Source organism: Pleurodeles waltl, chromosome 5 (genome assembly GCF_031143425.1).
Source record: "Pleurodeles waltl isolate 20211129_DDA chromosome 5, aPleWal1.hap1.20221129, whole genome shotgun sequence".
Lineage (NCBI taxonomy): Eukaryota > Metazoa > Chordata > Amphibia > Caudata > Salamandridae > Pleurodeles > Pleurodeles waltl.
This window is the reverse complement of record NC_090444.1, coordinates 803,339,076-803,359,113: the sequence shown is the minus strand read 5'-3', so window position 1 is coordinate 803,359,113 and position 20,038 is coordinate 803,339,076. Positions and strand designations below refer to the sequence as shown.

Here is a 20,038-nt window from a genome sequence, read left to right as displayed (position 1 = left end):
GCCAGTGATGCTGGTGGTGATGCTGGTGGTGGTGCTGCTGGCGGTGCTGTCAGTGGTGGGGGGAGGCTACAGCCCTTCCCCTGCAGCCTCAGATGGCTGCCCACTGGGGCTGCTGCTGCTGCCAGTAATGCTGGTGGCGGTGCTGTCAGTGGTGGGGGGAGGCTCCATCCCTTCCCCTGCAGCCTCGGATGGCTGAAGTGCCATGGTTGGTGTTATGGGCTCAGATTCCGCTCCAGCACCAGGCCTACTATCATTCCTTCCTGCAGTGGCTGGCCCTTTGTCTTTGGCCTCGGCAGCTGGTGTTCCCTTCTTGCCCTTGGCATCTGCTGGTGCCTCCTTGCCCTTTGCAGCTGGTGGTCCCTTCCTGCCCTTGGCAGCTGCTGGTGCCTCCTTGCCCTTTGCAGCTGGTGGTCCCTTCCTGACCTTGGCAGCTGCTGGTGCCTCCTTGGCAACTGCTGGTCCCTTCTTGCCCTTGGCAGCTGCTGGTGCCTCCTTGCCCTTGGCAGATGGTGGTCCCTTCTTGCCCTTGGCAGCTGATGCAGGCACAATGGCAGTGCTGACGGGTGTCTCCTTGGAGCCTCTCACATCAGCAGTAGCTGCCAAAACTACAGTGGCTGTGGACTGGGTGGCTGAGGTGCTGGCCTGGGTTCTGGCCACCCTGTCCAGAAGTGAAGGACGGGGGGAGGGGCAGGGAAGAGGTCAAGGGTGGAGAGGAAAAGCTTCTTAGTGAGTGAAGGTTTGGGAGTGGAGAAAGAGGGAGTGGTGGTTGGAGGTGTCTGTCTGCTGTGTTTGGGTGCAGTTGCATGGGCTGGATGCTGTTGTGAGGTGGATGGCTGTTGGGTGTCTGAGTGCTTGCGTTTGGGTACTTTAGGAAGAGGGGACAAAAACACAGTGGGAGAGGACACAGGGGATGTGTGCATGTATGTGGGGGTGGTGACTGCCAGTGAGGGGTGTGTACTGGTAGGCGTGATGGTGATGGAGGTAGTGGATGAGGATGTATTGCATGCAGGTTTGAGTGGAGACGCTACTGGGAGGGAGATGGACGAGGAGGAGGGGGACACAGTGGAGGCAGTGGATGTTGGCATGTCTGTATCTGGATGGTGTTTGTGCCTGTGTGATGATGTGTGGTGCTTGTGTTTGCCTGAGCCACTCCTGTGTGTTGTCTTGCGTGCATGCTGATCTGATGGTATGCTTGAGATAGGTTGGGGTTGAGGGGAATGGGACTGGGTAGAGGAAGTTGGAGGGGGAGGCTAGAGACAGGAACAATGGCTACCATCAGGGAGGAGACCAGAGCCTGGAATGATCTCTGTTGGGCCGCCACGCCAGAGTGAATGCCCTCCAGGAATGCATTTGTTTGATGCAAATGCCCTGCCAGCCCCTGGATGGCATTCACTATGGTTGACTGGCCAACAGAGATGGATCGCAGGAAGTCAATAGAGTCCTCACTCAGGGCAGCAGGCTTGACTGGGGCGAGGCCTGAGGTGCCTGGGGCGAAGGAGATGCCCACCCTCCTGGGTGAGCGGGCACGGAAAACACGCTGAGAGGCTGCTGAGAGGGTGGTGCTGGTACGGGGTTGGCGGTTGTACCTGTAGTTGGGGTGGGCACAGAAGTGTCTGCCACCACCAGGGAGCTTCCATCAGAGGAGGTATCACTGTCAGAACTGTCCCCTCCAGTCTCCGCCATGGTGCTCACCTCGCCCTCCATCCCACTGGTGCCCTCACCACCAGTAGATTCGGCCTCATGGGCTATGTGGGATGCAGCTCCCTCCGTCGCCGGTGCCTCTGCTCCTTCGCCAGATGATGCTAATGCACATAAGGACAGGGTGACAAAACAAAAAGGGGGGGGAAGAGACAGAGGATACCCTTGGTCAATGCCATCAAAAACACCACCGTTGGTGTACACAACACACAGGGAACAGCCCTATGCACTAGGCAATGCACTACCAGTCACAATGCTAGTCTCCAGGCCATGGAGAATAATGCCTAACAACAATAGCAGCAAACCTGAGACCCACAGATCACAGCCCAGTAGTAGATGCCCACTAGCAGGTTTGGGGTTGGAGTTCAACAGACCCTGCCCAACATGGAACCTACTTTGCAATCTGACCTGGCCTAGGGGAAACCACAGGCCAACATCCCCCACCCAGAGAACACCCCACCACACGCAATTTGCAGAATTGGTAAATGTACTCACCCCCTTGTGGGTGCTGTGATGCCCTCAAGCACCCATCCAACTCCAGATAGGCCACCGGCAGTATGCGGAACATCAGGGGGCACCCCTTCCTTGTTGGGAGGCCATCTCCAGCTGAGCCTCCTCCGTCTTCCTTGCCCAGAGTCTCAGGTCCTCCCACCGTTTGCAACAGTGGGTGCTCCGCCTGCTGTAGAGCCCCAGGTCCGCACATCCTTGGTGATGGCACGCCATATACCCTTTTTCTGACGGGCGCTCACCTGCAGAAAAAAGAACATATAAGAAGGGATCAGTCATACCGTCCGTCCTGTTACACCCATGGCCCACCATATCCCTCCCATCCCCTCACGCACATACATTGACCACCATACATGCAGCACTCTGTCCAGGACCCCTCAACCAGCCCCTTACACAAGGCCTTCACAAACAGCACTCCATGCATTCATGCCCCATGCATCGTGCACACAGTGTACTCACCTGTTGTTCTGGAGGCCCATAACGCAATCAGTACTGGCGTAGGACCCCATCTACCAGTCTCTCCAACTCCACAGCAGTGAATGCAGGGGCCCTTTCCCCAGAGACTCGAGCCATGGTCGCTTCCAGACACAGTTCACAACAGCACTTGCAGTGTAGGTCCTCTCCTGTTGAAGGTCAGGTAGCAAGTGAGTGAACAGATAGAAAATGTCAGTCACGTCCGCGGGGGTGCGTACCGTCACCACCGGCGTACATCACCATTGGCTACTGTACCCCATAGGGCCCAATGATAACCAATGAGGAGTTGCACAGCGGTCCTCGACCTCCTCCCGCAACAGCGCACAACGTCAGCGGAATTACCTAATTTCCACCTGTCCCTCCACACAGGACAGGCGTCCGCCATTTCAGGGGGGGGCAGGCCATAGCACATAACTGCGTCACAGCAGACATAAGCACATTTAGGGACTACACATAAACATACTGTTTCTGTCACAACATGCAATGCATTTTACTCTGAGGATATTTATGAAAATGACCTGCTGCTCGCCGTTTTGCCCCCTAGATTACAACCGCTGAGAATGATTAGGAGATGGAGACATCCCTCCATGTACAGGCCCCTGGTGGACTTGGCAACAAAGGAGGACAGGCACATCATCCTCACCTTCAGACTTGATAGGGCCACAATCCAAGAGCTGTGTGCCCAACTGACCTGATATCAGCTATCCGTCAGCCCACTGGGATCCCCCCTCTTGTGCAAGTGCTATCAGTGCTACATTTCTTGGCATCTGGATCCTTCCAAGTGACAGTGGCCATGGCGGCAGAGATGTCACAGCCAATGTTCTCAATATTGCTGACCAGAGTGTTGTCTGCCCTGATTAAACACATGCGCAGCTACATCGTTCTCCCCCAGGTGAAGGATTTGGCCACTGTGAAAGCTGACTTCTATGCAATGGACATATCCCTAACATCATTGAAGCAATTGATGGTATACATATTGCCTTTGTCCCCCTCAGGAGCAATGAACAGGTGTTCAGAAATCGAAAGAGCTTTCACTCGATGAATGTGCAGATAGTGTGCCTGGTGAACCAGTACATTTCCCATGTCAATGCAAAGTATCCAGGGTCGGTGCATGATGCCTTTATCCTGAGGAATAGCAGCATCCCATATGTGATGGCTCCACTCCAGAGGCACCGGGTGTGGCTAATAGGTGAGCCCATGGTCCCCACCCAGTGTATGTTGGTATGTGGGTGTGTGCTTGGCCCTAAGGGTGAGTGTGTGGCTAACAGGTATCCCTCGATATTTGCAGGTGACTCTGGTTACCCCAACCTCTCATGGCTACTGACCCCAGTGAGGGATGCCAGGACCAGGGTAGAGGAACGTTACAATGAGGTACATGGGTGAACAAGAATTATTGAGTGCACCTTTGACCTCCTGAAAGCCAGGTTCTGGTGCCTCCATCTGACAACTGGATCCTTCTGCTACTCACCAAAAAAGATGTGTCAGATCATCGTGGCATGTTGCATGTTGCACAACCTTGCCTTAAGATGCCAGGGGCCTGTTGGTGTGCCACTGCCTCCCTCCCCTCATGATGTTGGCCATGTCAGCCAGCACCCCTGCAAAGGTGACCAGGGTGGTGTTTATGTCCTTCAAGTCCTCCCTGATCCCCAGGTACTGTCCCTCCTGCAGCCGCTGGGTCTACTCCTCCACTTTTCCAGTATCTGGACCATCTTCTCCTGGGAATGGTGGTATGCTCCCAGGATCCCTGCCAGTGCCTCGTGGAGAGTTGATTCCCTGGGCCTGTCCTCCTGTCCTCCCCCCTGTTGCACAGCAGTGCTCTCAGCTTCCCTGTTGTCCTGTGCCTCTGTCCCCTGAACCGTATGCCCACTGCCACTGACCCCAGGTCCCTGCTCGTCCAGTGTTTGTGGGGTGTCCTGGGGTCCCTGTAGTGGTGGCCTCACTGCTGATTGACATGTCCTCGGGACAGTGGTATGGGCCAGCTGGGTGGGTGCTGTGGTGGTGTTTCCTGAGGGGGGAGGGTCTGTGGTGGTATGGGACTGTGCCTGGGTAACCGTCTGTCCGGAAGTCCCTGATGGGCAAGGTTGGTTATCCTGATCCAGGCGTGCAGAGCTGCTGTGATCACTGTGGGCCTCTTCTGGGGGGAGACTGGATGTTGCTGGCACCTCCTCTACGGTGATGTTGTGTGGGGGGACCTGTGGGGATGTAAATGCAGTGTTATATTTTCTGCGTGTGTCATCTTGTGCATGGATATGTTGCCCTCTATAGTTGATATTGCCATGGTGGATTAGCCTTAGTGTGATTTGTTGTTTGGTGGGCTAGGTGAATGTCTCTAGTGTGCATGCAGTGGTGATGGTTGTCCATGCAAGACTGTGATTTGTGTCCATGCATTGGTGGTGCATGCAGGGCTTGGCATTGGAATGAGTGGGGTGTGATGGTGAGGAGTATGTGAGGTGGTGAAGTTATGGGGGTGAGGGTAGGGGTGGGGGTTTGTGATGGCATGCACGTGGGGAGGGTGATATTAATAGAGAATTGACTTACCAGAGTCCAGTCCTCCTGCTACTCCTGCCAGGCCCTCAGGATGCATGATTGCCAAGATTTGCTCCTCCCATGTTGTTAGTTGTGGCAGAGGAGGTGGGCGTCCACCTCCAGTCCTCTGTACAGCTATCTGGTGTCTTGCTGCCACAGAATGCACCTTCCCCCGTAGGTCATTCCACCTCTTCCTGATATCATGCCTTGTTCTGTCCCACAGCGTTTACCCTGTCCACAATTCTCCGCCATAGCTCTATCTTCCTAGCAATGGATGTCTGCTGCATCTGTGATCCGAATAGCTGTGGCTCTACCCGGATGATTTCCTCCACCATGACCCTTAGCTCCTCCTCTGAGAACCTGGGGTGTCGTTGTGGTGCCATGGATGTATTGTGAATGGTGTGTGTGAGGGTGTGTGGAGTGATGTGTTGGGGTGTGTGCTGTGAGGTGCGTGGATGGTGTATGGGTGATGGTGTTCTGAGGTTCTGGTTCTGTGGGTGCTCTTGGTGCCTCTCTCTCAGTAGTAAAAACGTTTAAAGTCGTAAAGGGTTGTGGGTATTTTGTGTGTGTGTTTTATAGTGGTGTGGGTGTGGTGTGTGTATATGTGTCAGGTGTGTGTAGTTTGAATTGTCCAATGTGGTGTAGTTTCGTTTGAGTGTGTATATTTTGAGCACGGCGGTATGTACTGTTAACGTTTTTCTGCAGTTGAATGTCCGCCGCAGTGATTCGTGGGTCATAATGCTGTGGGCGTAGTTCAGTTGGCGTAGGGGTGTGGGTTTTGGTACTGCCAGTTTATCACCAACCTTTGGGCTGGCGGACTTGTGTGTGTGTCTGTATAGTGACAGAATTCTATGTGTGGGTCATAATATGGGTAGCGGTATACTGCGGCCAGTCACGGTATGTTGGCATCAAACAGCATGGCGGGAGGCGGCACTTTCCGCCGGGGTTATAATGACCCCCTTAGTGCTTATGTTATGATTCCTTGGAAACTCCTTCATCAGCTGCATGCTGCTGATCCATCACCGGAAGAAAAAGGCACTGTCTGCTCTGAAGAGTAGAGATACATAAAGAAGGAAACCTCAAACCATTTCCAGGACAGAAAATCACAAATTAAACATCCATGTCTGTAAACATAGTATAAAATAAGGATTTAACCGGACACCAATGGTTGACAGATTTCCCAATGACCAGTATAAGTGACAATCCACAGTGTCATGGTATGGTCTGAAACTCAGGGATGATTTCACTTACAGCTAGTATCCCAGTGGTGCGGGGTATCACCTGAAAAGTCTGAAACTACTAGTTGAAGGTGAAGTCTGTATCTGCCTTGGAAAGAGCGAGGTTTATGAATTTATCTATTCAAGAGGAAGCCCTTCATGCCTTAATTGTTCTCAGCTTTCTTCCTGGCCTAGGAGTTCCTAGAGTACTGGCAGCAAGGGACCACCAGTGAGACATCACAGGACTTCACTCTAAAGCTGAAGTGAACATGTCAGGATTCATGAGCTGAAAGTCTGCTGTGCTGAGAAGAAAGTGAGTCCTCCTTCCCATGGTCAACCCAAGAGTTATTATGCATATGTAGTACATCATAGTCACAGACATCCATGGAGAATTGTTCAACCTGTGCTTCACACCACAAGGCTCCCTACTGCTACCTGCCAAGCCTCCTGTGAATGGAACCCTGGAGCGCAGGATCTTGGAATCAGCTGTAAGCTCATAAATTGGCCAACAGACCTGTGGGTGGGCTCTTTACCTACATTTGGGTGGTGGGATTTTGTTTGGGACTAAACCATACTGGATACTGCAACTTCTTCCCTAGCATGACAGTGCATCTACAAATTCACCGTCTGTGTCCAGGAAGAAGTGGTGCTTGCTCACTTAAAAACAACAATGGGGACCCCACTACTGATATCCTGCTGCAATGTGCAGTGGAATGAATCTGCAGGCTCTGACATTGCTCAACAGCCCAGGGGTACTTCAGAGAACTTGTAATCTGTTTGCATCATCCACTGTGAACAAGGACCTGAGAATTTCTACCTTACATACCTCACCTGTAGAACCACGGTCAATCTCTGTTTTCATTACATATATTGTTGTCTCAAATTATGAAATGTGTATATTAAATATATTTTTCATTCTTAAGTTGATTTTTTGCTATTTAGATTTATTTTGGTGAATGTTGGTTTCTGAATTTCTAACCCCACACACCTCCCTGAAAAAGCTTATGATCGCTTGCCTCACATCCCTGCTACAGAGGTGTACCTGGTGCTCAGTGACTCATAGCTTTTTTAGGCCAGACCCTGACACATCGGATACAGATCTTTTTATGTGTGCTTTTTATGCCTGATGCAAGTGATATGAGTGGAGTCCTCTGTTTTTAAAGTTCAAAATTAAGAGAGTGCAGAAGGCCCCAGCATTTTTGAGAAGTAGTTAGGGGTCAAATATTGTGTCTGCTGTGGCTACATTCCTAGGGAAAGCATGCAGAATATGTTTGAAACAATCTCTTATCAGTATGGAAAGTTTTGCATTTTATACATTTGAGATTTCCTTCAAAATAGTAGAAATATAAAGTATGGAATGTTACTGCAAAAATGGGTGCATGTTTCCTCTGGAATATATAACTGATTGTTTTAGAGTTATGCTTCCTGCTTCATTGGGGGTCATTCTGACCCCGGCGGTCTTAGACCGCCGGGGCCAGGGTCGGCGTGAGCACCGCCGACAGGCCGGCGGTGCCCCGCAGGGCATTCTGACCGCGGCGGTAAAGCCGCGGTCAGACCGGCAACACTGGCGGTCTCCCGCCAGTGTACCGCCGCCCTTTTGAATCCTCCAAGGCGGCGCAGCTAGCTGCGCCGCCGAGGGGATTCCGACCCCCCCTATCGCCATCCAGTTCCCGGCGGTCCGCCCGCCGGGAACCGGATGGCGGTAGGGGGGGTCGCGGGGCCCCTGGGGGCCCCTGTAGTGCCCATGCCACTGGCATGGGCACTGCAGGGGCCCCCGTAAGAGGGCCCCTACGAGTATTTCACTGTCTGCTTGGCAGACAGTGAAATACGCGACGGGTGCAACAGCACCCGTCGCACCTTCCCACTCCGCCGGCTCGATTACGAGCCGGCATCCTCGTGGGAAGGGAGTTTTTCCCTGGGCTGGCGGGCGGTCTTTTGGCGACCGCCCGCCAGCCCAGGGAAAAACGTAGAATACCCTCCGTGGTCTTTCGACCGCGGAGCGGTATTTCGGAGGGGGGAACTCTGGCGGGCGGCCTCCGCCGCCCGTCAGGGTCAGAATGACCCCCATTGTATTTTAGCTAATTTGTTTTGACTTCTGTATGTATGCATGATTATATGACAAATTTCTACATTGATTATAATGTAATGTTCACAAACAAGTGAATTGCATTGGCTGACTTGCTGACTGATTCTGTTGTTGGCTATTTCATGGTATTGCTTGGTACGTCATGATGACAAGAGGGCCATAATAATCTGACCGCTTATCTGGCATGCTATTGGACAAGACCCACCATATACCATGAAGCAAGATCACATTAATTGCTGTGATATCTCAGCTGGAAAGCTTCCTACCTTCTAACCAAAGTGGAAAGTGACACATCTCTGCCACTGGCTTCCCAAAGTCTTCAAGTAAATGCAATCTTCACTCTCAACACTCACAACAGACAATAAAGGAGCTCTGGCCACACCTAGGTGTAAGAGCTTGAAGTGAAGAACACAAACAATAATGGAAAGACACTTATCGCAATGATGTGTTCTTTTTTCAACAGATTCAAGGATGCATACCCTAGCCATAAAGATAGCCAAAAGATTGTATGACTGCTGAAAGATTTCTGAAGTAAATGTCCATTTGAATAACTTCACAGGGTCCTTCATAATTTTGCAACTCAGATTCCTCACTCCCAAGATATTGCTTGAAAGCTGAAAGTCTGGACCAACACCTAAAAAACTTAATCCAGTGTACTTCTTCCTCTGGGCACTAACACAGTGATGCTGCTCTCTGACTAATAACCTTCCCTGGCCGCCTTCAAAAACTTATTTTCCATCAAGTGTAAGAAATCTTTCAAAACTAAAGGCCTGGCCACATCACCTATCAATCGATGAACACCTTAGGTATTCAAACACATTATGCTATTCTCTATGGATACCATCCCAGCTGGAATCAGTATGAATAACTCCCTAAAATCAGGCAGCTTTCCAGGTGAAATCACTTCAATCCGCACTTTATTATGCTGATTATGAAGAAACAAACACAGCAACTTTCCAATTTTCCAAAAGATTAATTGTTCTACAAACAAATAAAAAGGATATCCTTCATTAAAATTTCCAATTTCTTCAAGGAAAATAACATGCTCACAGAGGGCCAAACAGAAGAAACAAATCTGCTCTAATGTCCATCCTATACAATCCAAAGACCACAACTACTTAACAATCTCTCTTCTGCATTTTAAATAGTTGTCCAAGACAATCTGTGAACCACTCTGGACTGAATATCCTTCATCTTGTTGAACAATTATGAATAATCATACTCCTATCTTATCCTTTAATGCCTTTTTGCTCCATATTTGACATCCAACAATTCACTGCTATTCATGTCATACGTCTGACTAATATCAGAGCTCATAAAATCCATTAATGTAACCTGTTGTGCAGTTGTTGTATCCTCAAATTCACAATGAATGCTGACTAATTTAGAGCCTTATGGGTAGCCATCTAAGTGTGCCAGGCCAAAAGAGACCCCAACCGCCCCTTTCCTAGTGAAGGACCAATAAACTTTGTTAACGTCTCCGAAGTGTCAGCAGAGATTGTTTTCCCATAAGTATACCTCCCAGGTCATTGGAAGCAATTTGTGCAGATTATATATCAGATGAGTCATCATAATATTGTAGCCTGGTTGGCATTTTTTTTTCTTTCTCATAAATATGTCTTTAAGTTTATCTCCCTCTGCATGGCGAGAAGCCCCCCAGTTATATTAGCAAGCTTCTGTTTTCTCTATGGTGCCAAACACTCTGAGAAACAGCCTTAGAATTAGAACATATAACAACATTTAGTTTTCATCTGTAGTTCACCACTTACAGTTATAAAATTGATATAATTCTCAATTTTTCTAGGTCCAAGAATCATCTGGAATCCCAGTCAGATTTGAGCCAGTTTATAACTAGGATGCTCTGATGGTAGCTGAAAGATTGAGAAGACTAGAGGTTGATCACCTAGTGAATGAAGACTACAAGTAGAACAATTCTAGATATTAATAGAAAGGAAATAGAATAATGAGGCAAGAAAAACTGTAAAACACCAGCAGGAGGTTTGTCCACTGAATATCAGAACAAAACAAAAGCACACCACATCAAAAGTATAACTAAATAATTTGCTTAAACTACAGAAAAAAGAGACATAGCTAAGACTTTTGATGCTCCTCCAAAAATGGACAAGACTTTCATGCCATGCCTTCATCAGTGGATAAATTACTTTCCAAACAAGTGGAGACAAAAGTAACAAGGAATGTGGTGGAGGAAATTAACAACTACAGATCAGTCCCTTTCTCCCAAGTTAGGTTAGATGAGAAGTTCACAAATTAATCTCAACCCATATCTTTTCACTAGTGCTCCATCTTTAATCCCACCAAGGACTTCCCCTTGTAAAGATCTAAAGATTTTTGCATAATTCCTCCTGTTTTTGAACCCAGAGTAATTTCTTTATAGGTTCTGAACATAGACTATTGTGCACACATACCTGGAAATATAACTCAAGCGAGGACAAGAGTTGATTTTGTATCCACATGGACAGGTAGGCTGTGCCATACGTTTTCTGTTGGCCTTGCTTAGTAATATTAGCCTCTCTTGTGAAAAAGACATGTGAGAAATCCACTATGTAACTAGGCAGTAATCAATATTCAAAGAAGGAGTGTGCAAAAATGCAAAAATAAACTAAATGAAAAAGCCATAAAATGAATCCTAAATTGTGCTTTTTTCAAACACCTTCTACTGATAATCTCTAATGCATCTAGAAATCTAGATTGTGCTGTAGATGATAACAGAGAAATATTTTCTCAATGGGAGTAACTTCTTTTCATCTGAAGAAGAAAAGGCAATAACGGTTTCAGTTGTTACTAGTTAATGCCAATGTATCACCCAGAAATAATTTTTAGCCCTTAATTTTGGAAATTCATCAGACTAAGCACACTGTAAAAACAATGATACAATTGATGTCTTTAGCAATTAGAAAACAATTATCATCCCAGAAAGCAAACAATACAGTAGTTCAGGCCTTTGAATGTGTCTAGTTTAGACTATTGTAATGTTTTGTACCTTGGAGTCACACAGGGTTGGATTAAGAGACTACAAAGAGTACAGAATGCTGCTGCATGTCTCTTATTGAACCTTCCTAAGCATGCACCAACTAGGGCTGTCCTAAAGAAGCTTCACTGGCTGTTGGTGAAGCAAAGATCATCTTTCAAAGCCTAGTGTTACTGTTACAAGGCACTTGCCAACAAAGGTCCACAGTACCTTCAATCGTTTGCTAGATAGTATGTCACTTTGAGGAATCGGCAGGGGTTGTTCTAGCTAGTGTTCCCAAAGTAAAGAAAGCACACATAGGCAGCAGCTCTTTTAGCTATTTAGCAACCAAACTGTGGAATGTTCTTCCCCTGATGGTTTGTCAGACCCAGTTGGAAGAAAAAGACTCAAAACCTGTTTTTTTAGCTCAGGGTCTAATAATAGCACTTAGGCAGGAGGTTTTGATGTAGCTAGCACCTGGGCACCTCATATGGGTAAGCTGTATGCTTTAGAGTTGGCATTATTATTATTATTTTATTATTAAAGCTGGACCAGGGAACCTATACTACTACTTGGTTTGAAGGAGAGAGAAAGCAATTGCATGGATAGAGAAAGGTTGTTGTAAGGGGAACTAGCTCTAGTTGAACATCTTATGAAGAGAAATGTGATCATTTTCCATGTCTAGTGTGTAGTCTAGTGAGTTTCGATCAGCATTCTGGCACAAATTATTATAATGCAGCTTTGAACATTTAAGAGAGCTAGTTAACAGGGTGATGGATTATCTTCACATAGTGCGCGATGTGTCAAAATAACCATAATTTGCATGATATTCCCCAAAATTTGAATGGCTGAGCAGCTCTGTACAATTCAGACCAGTTGTAAAGTGCCTGTGTGCCCCCTTTTAACATGATGGCATTGGCATACCCCTAACTGGCTTATTAATGTACCTGTAAGCCCCTAATAGATGATGTCCAGAGTGTACCCAAATCCTACAAGTTAAAAGTCAACAGTGGACTGAAGCATTTATTGTATCATCTACTACAGAGACAATGCAAATATGACTGCAGGTCTGCCAGGTCTGGATGTGCAGGTTTAAACCACACATTTGAACTATCTAAATGGCCACTTTTGACATGCTTAAAACAATCCTTTTAAATATTTATGAGAAAGCCTTTCTACCCATTAAGGCAGGGTGCATGGCATTTAAAATTAGGGCTTGCAAAGGTTAAAGTTATTGCTTGAAATTAGATTTTACCTGCTCTTCTGTTGCGCCTGGAGGCGCATAAGTTTGAATTCGCCCGCCGCTCCTCGTGACGCGCTGACAGGGGACAGAGGGGCACAGGACCACAGCCCCCAGGTCTCTTTGCACCTGGAGGCGCATAAGTTTGATTGCCCCCCGCTGCGCGGACGCGCACGGGCACGCCTAGGCAAAGACCGGGCGAAGAGCAGGCCCGTCTGCACCAGTCCGCGACCGGATGGGGCCGGTCTGGGCTTATTCTTTTATTCTCCTGCTTCTTATTGGTTGTTAGGACAGCCTTTGATGTTAGTTTTTTAAAATAAGACACTTTTATATTAGTTTTTACTTTTTGTATTGTTAGACATGATGGCGAAATGCAAAGGAGACCATGGAAAGGGGGGACCCTTGTCAGGTGGCCCTCAGTCCTAAATTGATAACTAGCTATCTTATCTCTGTGATGGGTGTCATTGAGTCACAGATAGGGACGGTAGAAGCTACTTTAGGATCAACCCTTGAGAAAACAGGGAAAGGTGAGGTGGAAGAAAGGACCCCACTTGCAAAATCTCCAGTGATCAGGACAAGGAATCCATGTGTCATAACGGACTCCGACCTCCAAATTGACTGAATTATTCCTATGGCCTCTGAGAGTCCCCCTTTAAAAAAGAGCAGGCATATGGCTCCTTCTTATGTTACAGATTCCCCTTCAGACCTAGCTCTGTCTTCTGCAAAATCTATTTTATCTGGGAAGGACTCAATAGGAATAGAGATCAGAAAGGGGAAGTCACAATTAAAACCATCTAAGAAAACCACTGGGAAACAGGCTGGAGATCCCAAACCCTTTACATTTTCTAATGATTATCTCAGTCAGATCGAAAACTATTTTAGTGATATAAGAAATTTGTGCTCCCTGGTCTTGGATAAAGTGGCTGCTCTTGAGGAGAAAGTCAACTCCCTATCAGCGGCAAGGAACATGCCCACAAAGCCACCATTACCGAGGGTAAAATCCCAGCCCAATTTTATTGATTCTGTAAGCTCATTAGCCCAAGTCACCCTGTCAGATCCAAAAGGTAGGCCAAATCATGCCCAGAACCCTGCTTTAAAGCCCCCGAGCCCTGTAATTGCAGAACGCTCTGCAAATATGCCATCTCAGCGGGGAAAGATAAGCAGGAGGATCTTGAGAGGATCTTGAGAGTTTGGCCCAGGCCTTACCTTCCGTGCCCACAAGAGCCCAAACACCCTATCCGAGGATTCCGCTGGCCTGTGCTCCATACATTTTAATCTTGGAAAATGTGCATATATTAGGAAAATCACATTCCGAGTCCCATACATCCCATACATCACTGTTAAATACAATTTTAAATTGGGTTGGAAAGCACTTGGGTGGAGGGCAGATTTTCCTAGGGAAATTTTAACTGTAAGAAGGGTCCCTTGGGTTGGTACATCGCCTAAGTCTTCACAAGGGGACTGTATAATTATAAATTTTAGGAGCCCGTGGCTAGTTAATACCTTGTACCATCATTTTTTAACTTCAACACAACCCATAGGGTGTATCAGAGTACAAAGTCTAACAGAGTTTATTTCTACCTCTTCCCAGACCTATCCACCTGATTTAAATGATTTTGGAAAACAGAACCTCAGCGACCTTTTTGTCCCTAAATTGTCTGATACCCCCTTGATGCTATCCAATAGGTTTGAACCCCTGGACTCTGTAGAGCAATTGGACTGACCATTAGTAACTGGGAGCTCTCTAGAAGAGAACTCAGAGGCAAATATATCACACCTGCCTAATTTGCAGCCCATTGGAGAATCTAATATACCTGATGCAACAGTCTCAGGGATTATCTCCTGGAACGTGGCAGGATTAAAATCTAAAATGGGAAATCCTGATTGGTTAAGACTGGTGACAGAAAATCTCTTTATTTGTTGCCAAGAGACTTGGCTTACAAAGCCTCCTTATATTAATGGTTACACCACATATAGGTGGTCATTCCAACCTCGGCGGTTAAAGGCGCTTACCGCCGTTCAGAAGACCGCCATAACACCGCCGTGGCCGCGGTAAACCGCCACGGTCATTCTGACCCACAACAGGCAAACCCCCAAAATACAGACATCCACAAAAGTCCGCCACACCAAAGGGCAGCGAGAAACTGGCGATGACCAAACCTCCACCGTCACGCCAACAGAAATACGCCGACACTATCACGACACACGAATCCACGCGGCGGTCTTTCAACCGCGGTATTCCATTGGCGGTACACACCGCCGCGCTCAAAATACACACACACTTACAAAATACAACCACATTGGACAATTCAAAATACACACACCTGAGACACATACACACACCACTCCCACACACCCAATTAAATATAAAATACACACCCACATCACCCACAAACCTCCACTCCTAGAGATTCGTGAACACGCACCGAGAAAAGACATCCGAGCACCCAGACGCCCAATTCACTGTCACCCAGCAATATTTGCATGCACTTCACACAACACAACAATACACATCACCACACTTAGCACCACACAATCCACCCTACACATCACCCACACCACCCCATGGCACCGCAAAGACACCCCAGGTTCTCTGATGATGAACTCAGGGTCATGGTGGAGGAAATTGTACGAGTAGAGCCATAGCTGTTCGGGGCACAGGTGCAGCACACCACCATTGCCAGGAAGATGGAGCTATGGAGCAGAATAGTGGACAGGGTCAACGCTGTGGGACAGCACCCAAGAAATCGGGACGACATCAGGAAGAGGTGGAACGACCTACGGGGGAAGGTGCGTTCCATGGTATCCAGGCACAACATCGCGGTGCAGAAGACTGGCGGCGGACCCCACACCTCCTCCCCCAGAATTTACAACATGGGAGGAGCAAGTCTTGAACATCCTGCATCCTGAGGGCCTCGCAGGAGTAGGCAGAGGAATGGACTCTGGTAAGGCAAATCTTAACTACTTCTTCCCCCCACCCCACCTGCATGCCAACTCATACCCCCACCCTCACCCTCACCCCCATCACATCCTACTCCTTGCAACTGTCTCACCATCACAACTCACCCATCCCAACACCTAGCCCTGCATGCGTCCACAAAGCATGGACACCCATCACCTAAGTATGCCCACTGCACATACACATACAACCCCCCCCCAACCACCGTCACAACAGCCCCCACAAAGGAATGCCAGCACTGGGGTACACGGGCACCCACCCATTGCACGCTATGACACACACAGAAGCAATAACCATACTTTTATACCCCTGCAGGACCCGAACGCCACGTCACTGCGCAGGAGGGTCCACAAATGTCCCCTCCACCCCCAGAAGAGGCCCACAGTGAGGACAGCAGCTCTGACTCCCTGGATCTAGATGACCAGCCCGGTCCATCGGGGACCTCAGGACAGTCGGTTCCCCTCACACAGCCACAGGCCACAGTAGACCTTCCCCCCACTGGGAACACCAGCACAGCACCCACCCAGCGGGCCCATACCTCTGTCCCCAGGACACGTCAATCAGCGGTGTGTCCACCACTACAGGGAACCCTGGCTAACCCACCACCCCAACAACAACAGAGACCTGGGGGCAGTGGTAGTGGGCACACGGTCCAGGGGACAGAGGCCCAGGGAAACAGGGGAACTGGGACGGCTGCTGTGCGACAGGGGGGGGACAGGCCCAGGGAACCCACTCTCCACGAGGCCCTCTCCTCCATCATGGGAGCATATCACCACTCCCAGGAGACGATGGCGACGGTCCGGGCCAGGTTTCAGGAGATCCAGCTTCTGCAGGAGCAACAGTATATGGGGTTCAGGGAGGAACTAAGAAACATCAGTTCCGCCATGGGTACCATCGTAGTGGCCCTCAATGAGGTAGTCATGACATTGCGGGACACTGTGGCACCTCAAAGGGCCCCTGACACTAGCATGCACCAAGAACTGCCTACCACCTCCTCCGGCGCTAGTGGACAGAAGGCCCCAACACAAGACCAACAGGCCACCAGAACTACACCCCCTGCAGAAGGAGAACCACCCCGCAAGCGGGCCCTGAGATCCAGGAAGAAGACAGAGTAAGATGTCAAGACCCCCGCCAGCAAAGGATACCGCCCTGATTGTCATCCCACTGTCCCACATTGTCACCCTGTCCAACCTTCAACTGCCCCTGCTCCACTTCCCACAGGCATTTGGACAATGCACCTGTGAAACTGATAGTCTGGACTCTGCCATGGACAATCCTCCACCATCACCCCTCACCGATTTGCAACCACCCATCCAATTTAGAGCACTTGAATAAAAACACTTATTGCACAAAACAATCTGGAGTCTGGCTGTGATTTAGAACAAATGTATTAGACATGACCGTGCCAAAATGTTAATTCACATTGTGATGCTAACAAACCGCTGTCACACAGCTGTAGTCCATGGGGAAACAAAGCAGATGTCACGCAGTGGGGCCCACATCTCTGAAAATGGAAGGGCAAGTCACAACACAGTTACCATACACTGGGGGAAAAAGTCAGACAGTAGAGAGGTAGGAGTCATTAAGTAAATGTAATATGCCGGTGTCTACTCTTACCTGTGTGTCAATGAAAATACTGCTGTATTACTGTGTTCCTGTTCTCTATGTCGTCCTCTTCGGCTTCCTCCTCTTCACTCTCCACAGGCTCCACAGCTGCTACAACACCACCATCTGGACCATCCTCCTGCAGAAAAGGCACCTGGCGGCGCAAAGCCAGGTTGTGAAACATACAGCAGGCCACGATGATCTGGCACACCTTCTTTGGTGAGTACATTAGGGATCCACCTGTCATATGGAGGCACCTGAACCTGGCCTTCAGGAGGCCAAAGGTTCGCTCGATCACCCTCCTAGTCCGCCCATGGGCCTCATTGTACCATTTCTCTGCCCTTGTCCTGGGATTCCTCACTGGGGTCAGTAGCCAGGACAGGTTGGGGTAACCAGAGTCCCCTAATAGCCACACCCGGTGCCTCTGGAGTTGACCCATCACATACGGGATGCTGCTATTCCGCAGGATGTAGGCGTCAGACACTGACCCAGGGAACTTGGCATTAACATGGGAGATGTACTGGTCAGCCAAACACACCATCTGTACATTCATGGAATGATAACTCTTCCGGTTCCTGTACACCTGTTCACTCCTGCTGGGGGGGACCAAAGCAACATGTGTCCCATCAATGGCACCTATGATGTTGGGGATATGTCCAAGGGCATAGAAATCACCCTTCACTGTAGGCAAATCCCCCACCTCAGGGAAAACGATGCAGCTCCGCATGTGTTTCAGCAGGGCAGACAACACTCTGGACAACACCTTGGAAAACATAGGCTGGGACATCCCTGATGATATGGCCACTGTTGTTTGAAATGACCCACTTGCTAAGAAATGGAGTACTGACAGCACCTGCACTAGAGGGGGGATCCCTGTGGGTTGGCGGATGGGTGACATCAGGTCTGGCTCCAGCTGGGCACACAGTTCCTGTATAGTGGCTCGGTCAAGCCTGTATGTCAGTATGACATGTCGTTCCTCCATTGTCGACAGGTCCACCAGCGGTCTGTACACGGGAAGATTCCTCCATCTCCTCGCATGTCCCAGCGGACGGTGCCTATGAAGGACAACAGCGAGCACAGAGTCAAGCAACCCACAGGTACGTAACCACAGCTTGCACATAACACGATTCCCAATGCATTGAATGGCTTGTATGAGTGTTGGTGCATGGCCTAGATATGTGTGACGCAGTTGGTAATTAGGCCATGTGGGCCATTGAAATGGCGGCTGCCTGACCTGTGAAGTGCGACAGTGGGATGTGAGGTCAATGCGCTGGCGTGGCACACCGCGGCGGTAGGCGGTCGAAGACCGCGGCGCAAAGCCGCATCGGTTAACATTGAACCCTATGGGTTTCAGGAGCCAATGACGATGTGCGCCGGCGGTCGCGGTAAGAACCGCCGCGGTACGCACCGCCGCGGGCATGACCGCCATTTTCTATCTGCTTAATCACTCGATACCTGATCTTCGACAGGAGAGGACCTACACTGCAAGTGCTGCTGTGACCTCGGTCTGGAAGAGACAATGGCTCATGCGACTGGGGAAAGGGCCCCTGCCTTCACTGCGGAGGAGTTGGAGAAACTTGTGGATGGGGTCCTCCCCCAGTATGCGCTACTCTACGTTCCTCCAGACCAACAGGTAAGTACACTGGGACCATGCTTAGTGGGCAATGCCTGGGTTGAGTCGGGTGGATGAAAGATGGTGGGGAGGGGAGCGATTGAGGCATGCATCAAACGACAGATGAGAGCATGTGCCACATGGCAAGGGTGGGGATGGGGGGCCACTCACATCGAGCATGCAGAAGGTGATGAAAAATGTTCTCTCCCTGTACATGTCACATAGGTCAGCGCCCACCAGAAAGTCGCGATTTGGCGTGCCATCGCCAAGGACGTCTGGACCCTGGGGGTCCACAACAGACGGGGCACCCACTGTCGGAAGAGGTGTGAGGACATCCGACGCTGGAGCAGGAAGACGGCGGAGGCTCACCTGGGGATGGCCTCCCAACGTAGGAGGGGTGCCAGTTGTCATTTGACCCCTCTGATGTCCCGGATCCTGGCGGTGGCCTACCCCGATTTGGATGGGCGCGTGAGGACATCACAGCAGACACAAGGGGGTGAGTACAAATACATTCTGCTGACTTTGCGCGCAGTGGAGGTGTCTGGGTGGGGGAGGAGGGCTGTGGGTATACCTAGGCCAGGGCGATTTCTGTAGGCTAGGCCCCTCCATAAGGCATGGCCCTGTGTCCCCACCCCCCACCTCTGTAGGGAGCCAAGTACAGGTATCCATGGCCCTGTGTCATCTATGTGTGCAGTTGTCGTCCATAGGCTTGTAGGCCATGTCCCACGGATTGCGTAGTGGACCCCAAGTGCGCGGCGTAGTGCAGGGGGCTTCTGTGTCTGTCTTGTCCGCCAACGGTAGCGGTAATCCATGCACTCAACATGTCTTTATTTCTCCTCCCCCCCTTTTTTGTGGTCTTCCTGTTCATGTGTGCATTAGCATCATCAGGCGGAGGAGAAGTGGCATTGGAGCACGAGGGAGCTGCATCTCACATGGCCATGGCGGGCCATGCAACTGACTCGGATTTCACCAGTGAGACGGAGGGCGAGGGGAGCTCCACAGCGGGGACTCGTGCTGATGTCAGTGACAGCGACTCGTCCTCTGAAGGGAGCTCCCTTGTGGTGGAGGCAACATCCGTGCCCCCCGCAACAACAGGTACAGCCGCCACCCAGCGCACCAGCACCGCCCTCCCAGCAGCCCCTCAGC

At 49.7% G+C, this 20,038-nt stretch overlaps 1 long non-coding RNA gene across 1 annotated transcript in view; it reads right to left on the bottom strand.

Annotated features, from left to right (window-relative positions):
• The window catches only part of LOC138297317 (uncharacterized), a 229,415-nt gene that overhangs the window by 88,559 nt on the left and 120,818 nt on the right, over window positions 1–20,038 (bottom strand). The gene's annotated exons all lie outside the window — the stretch shown is intronic.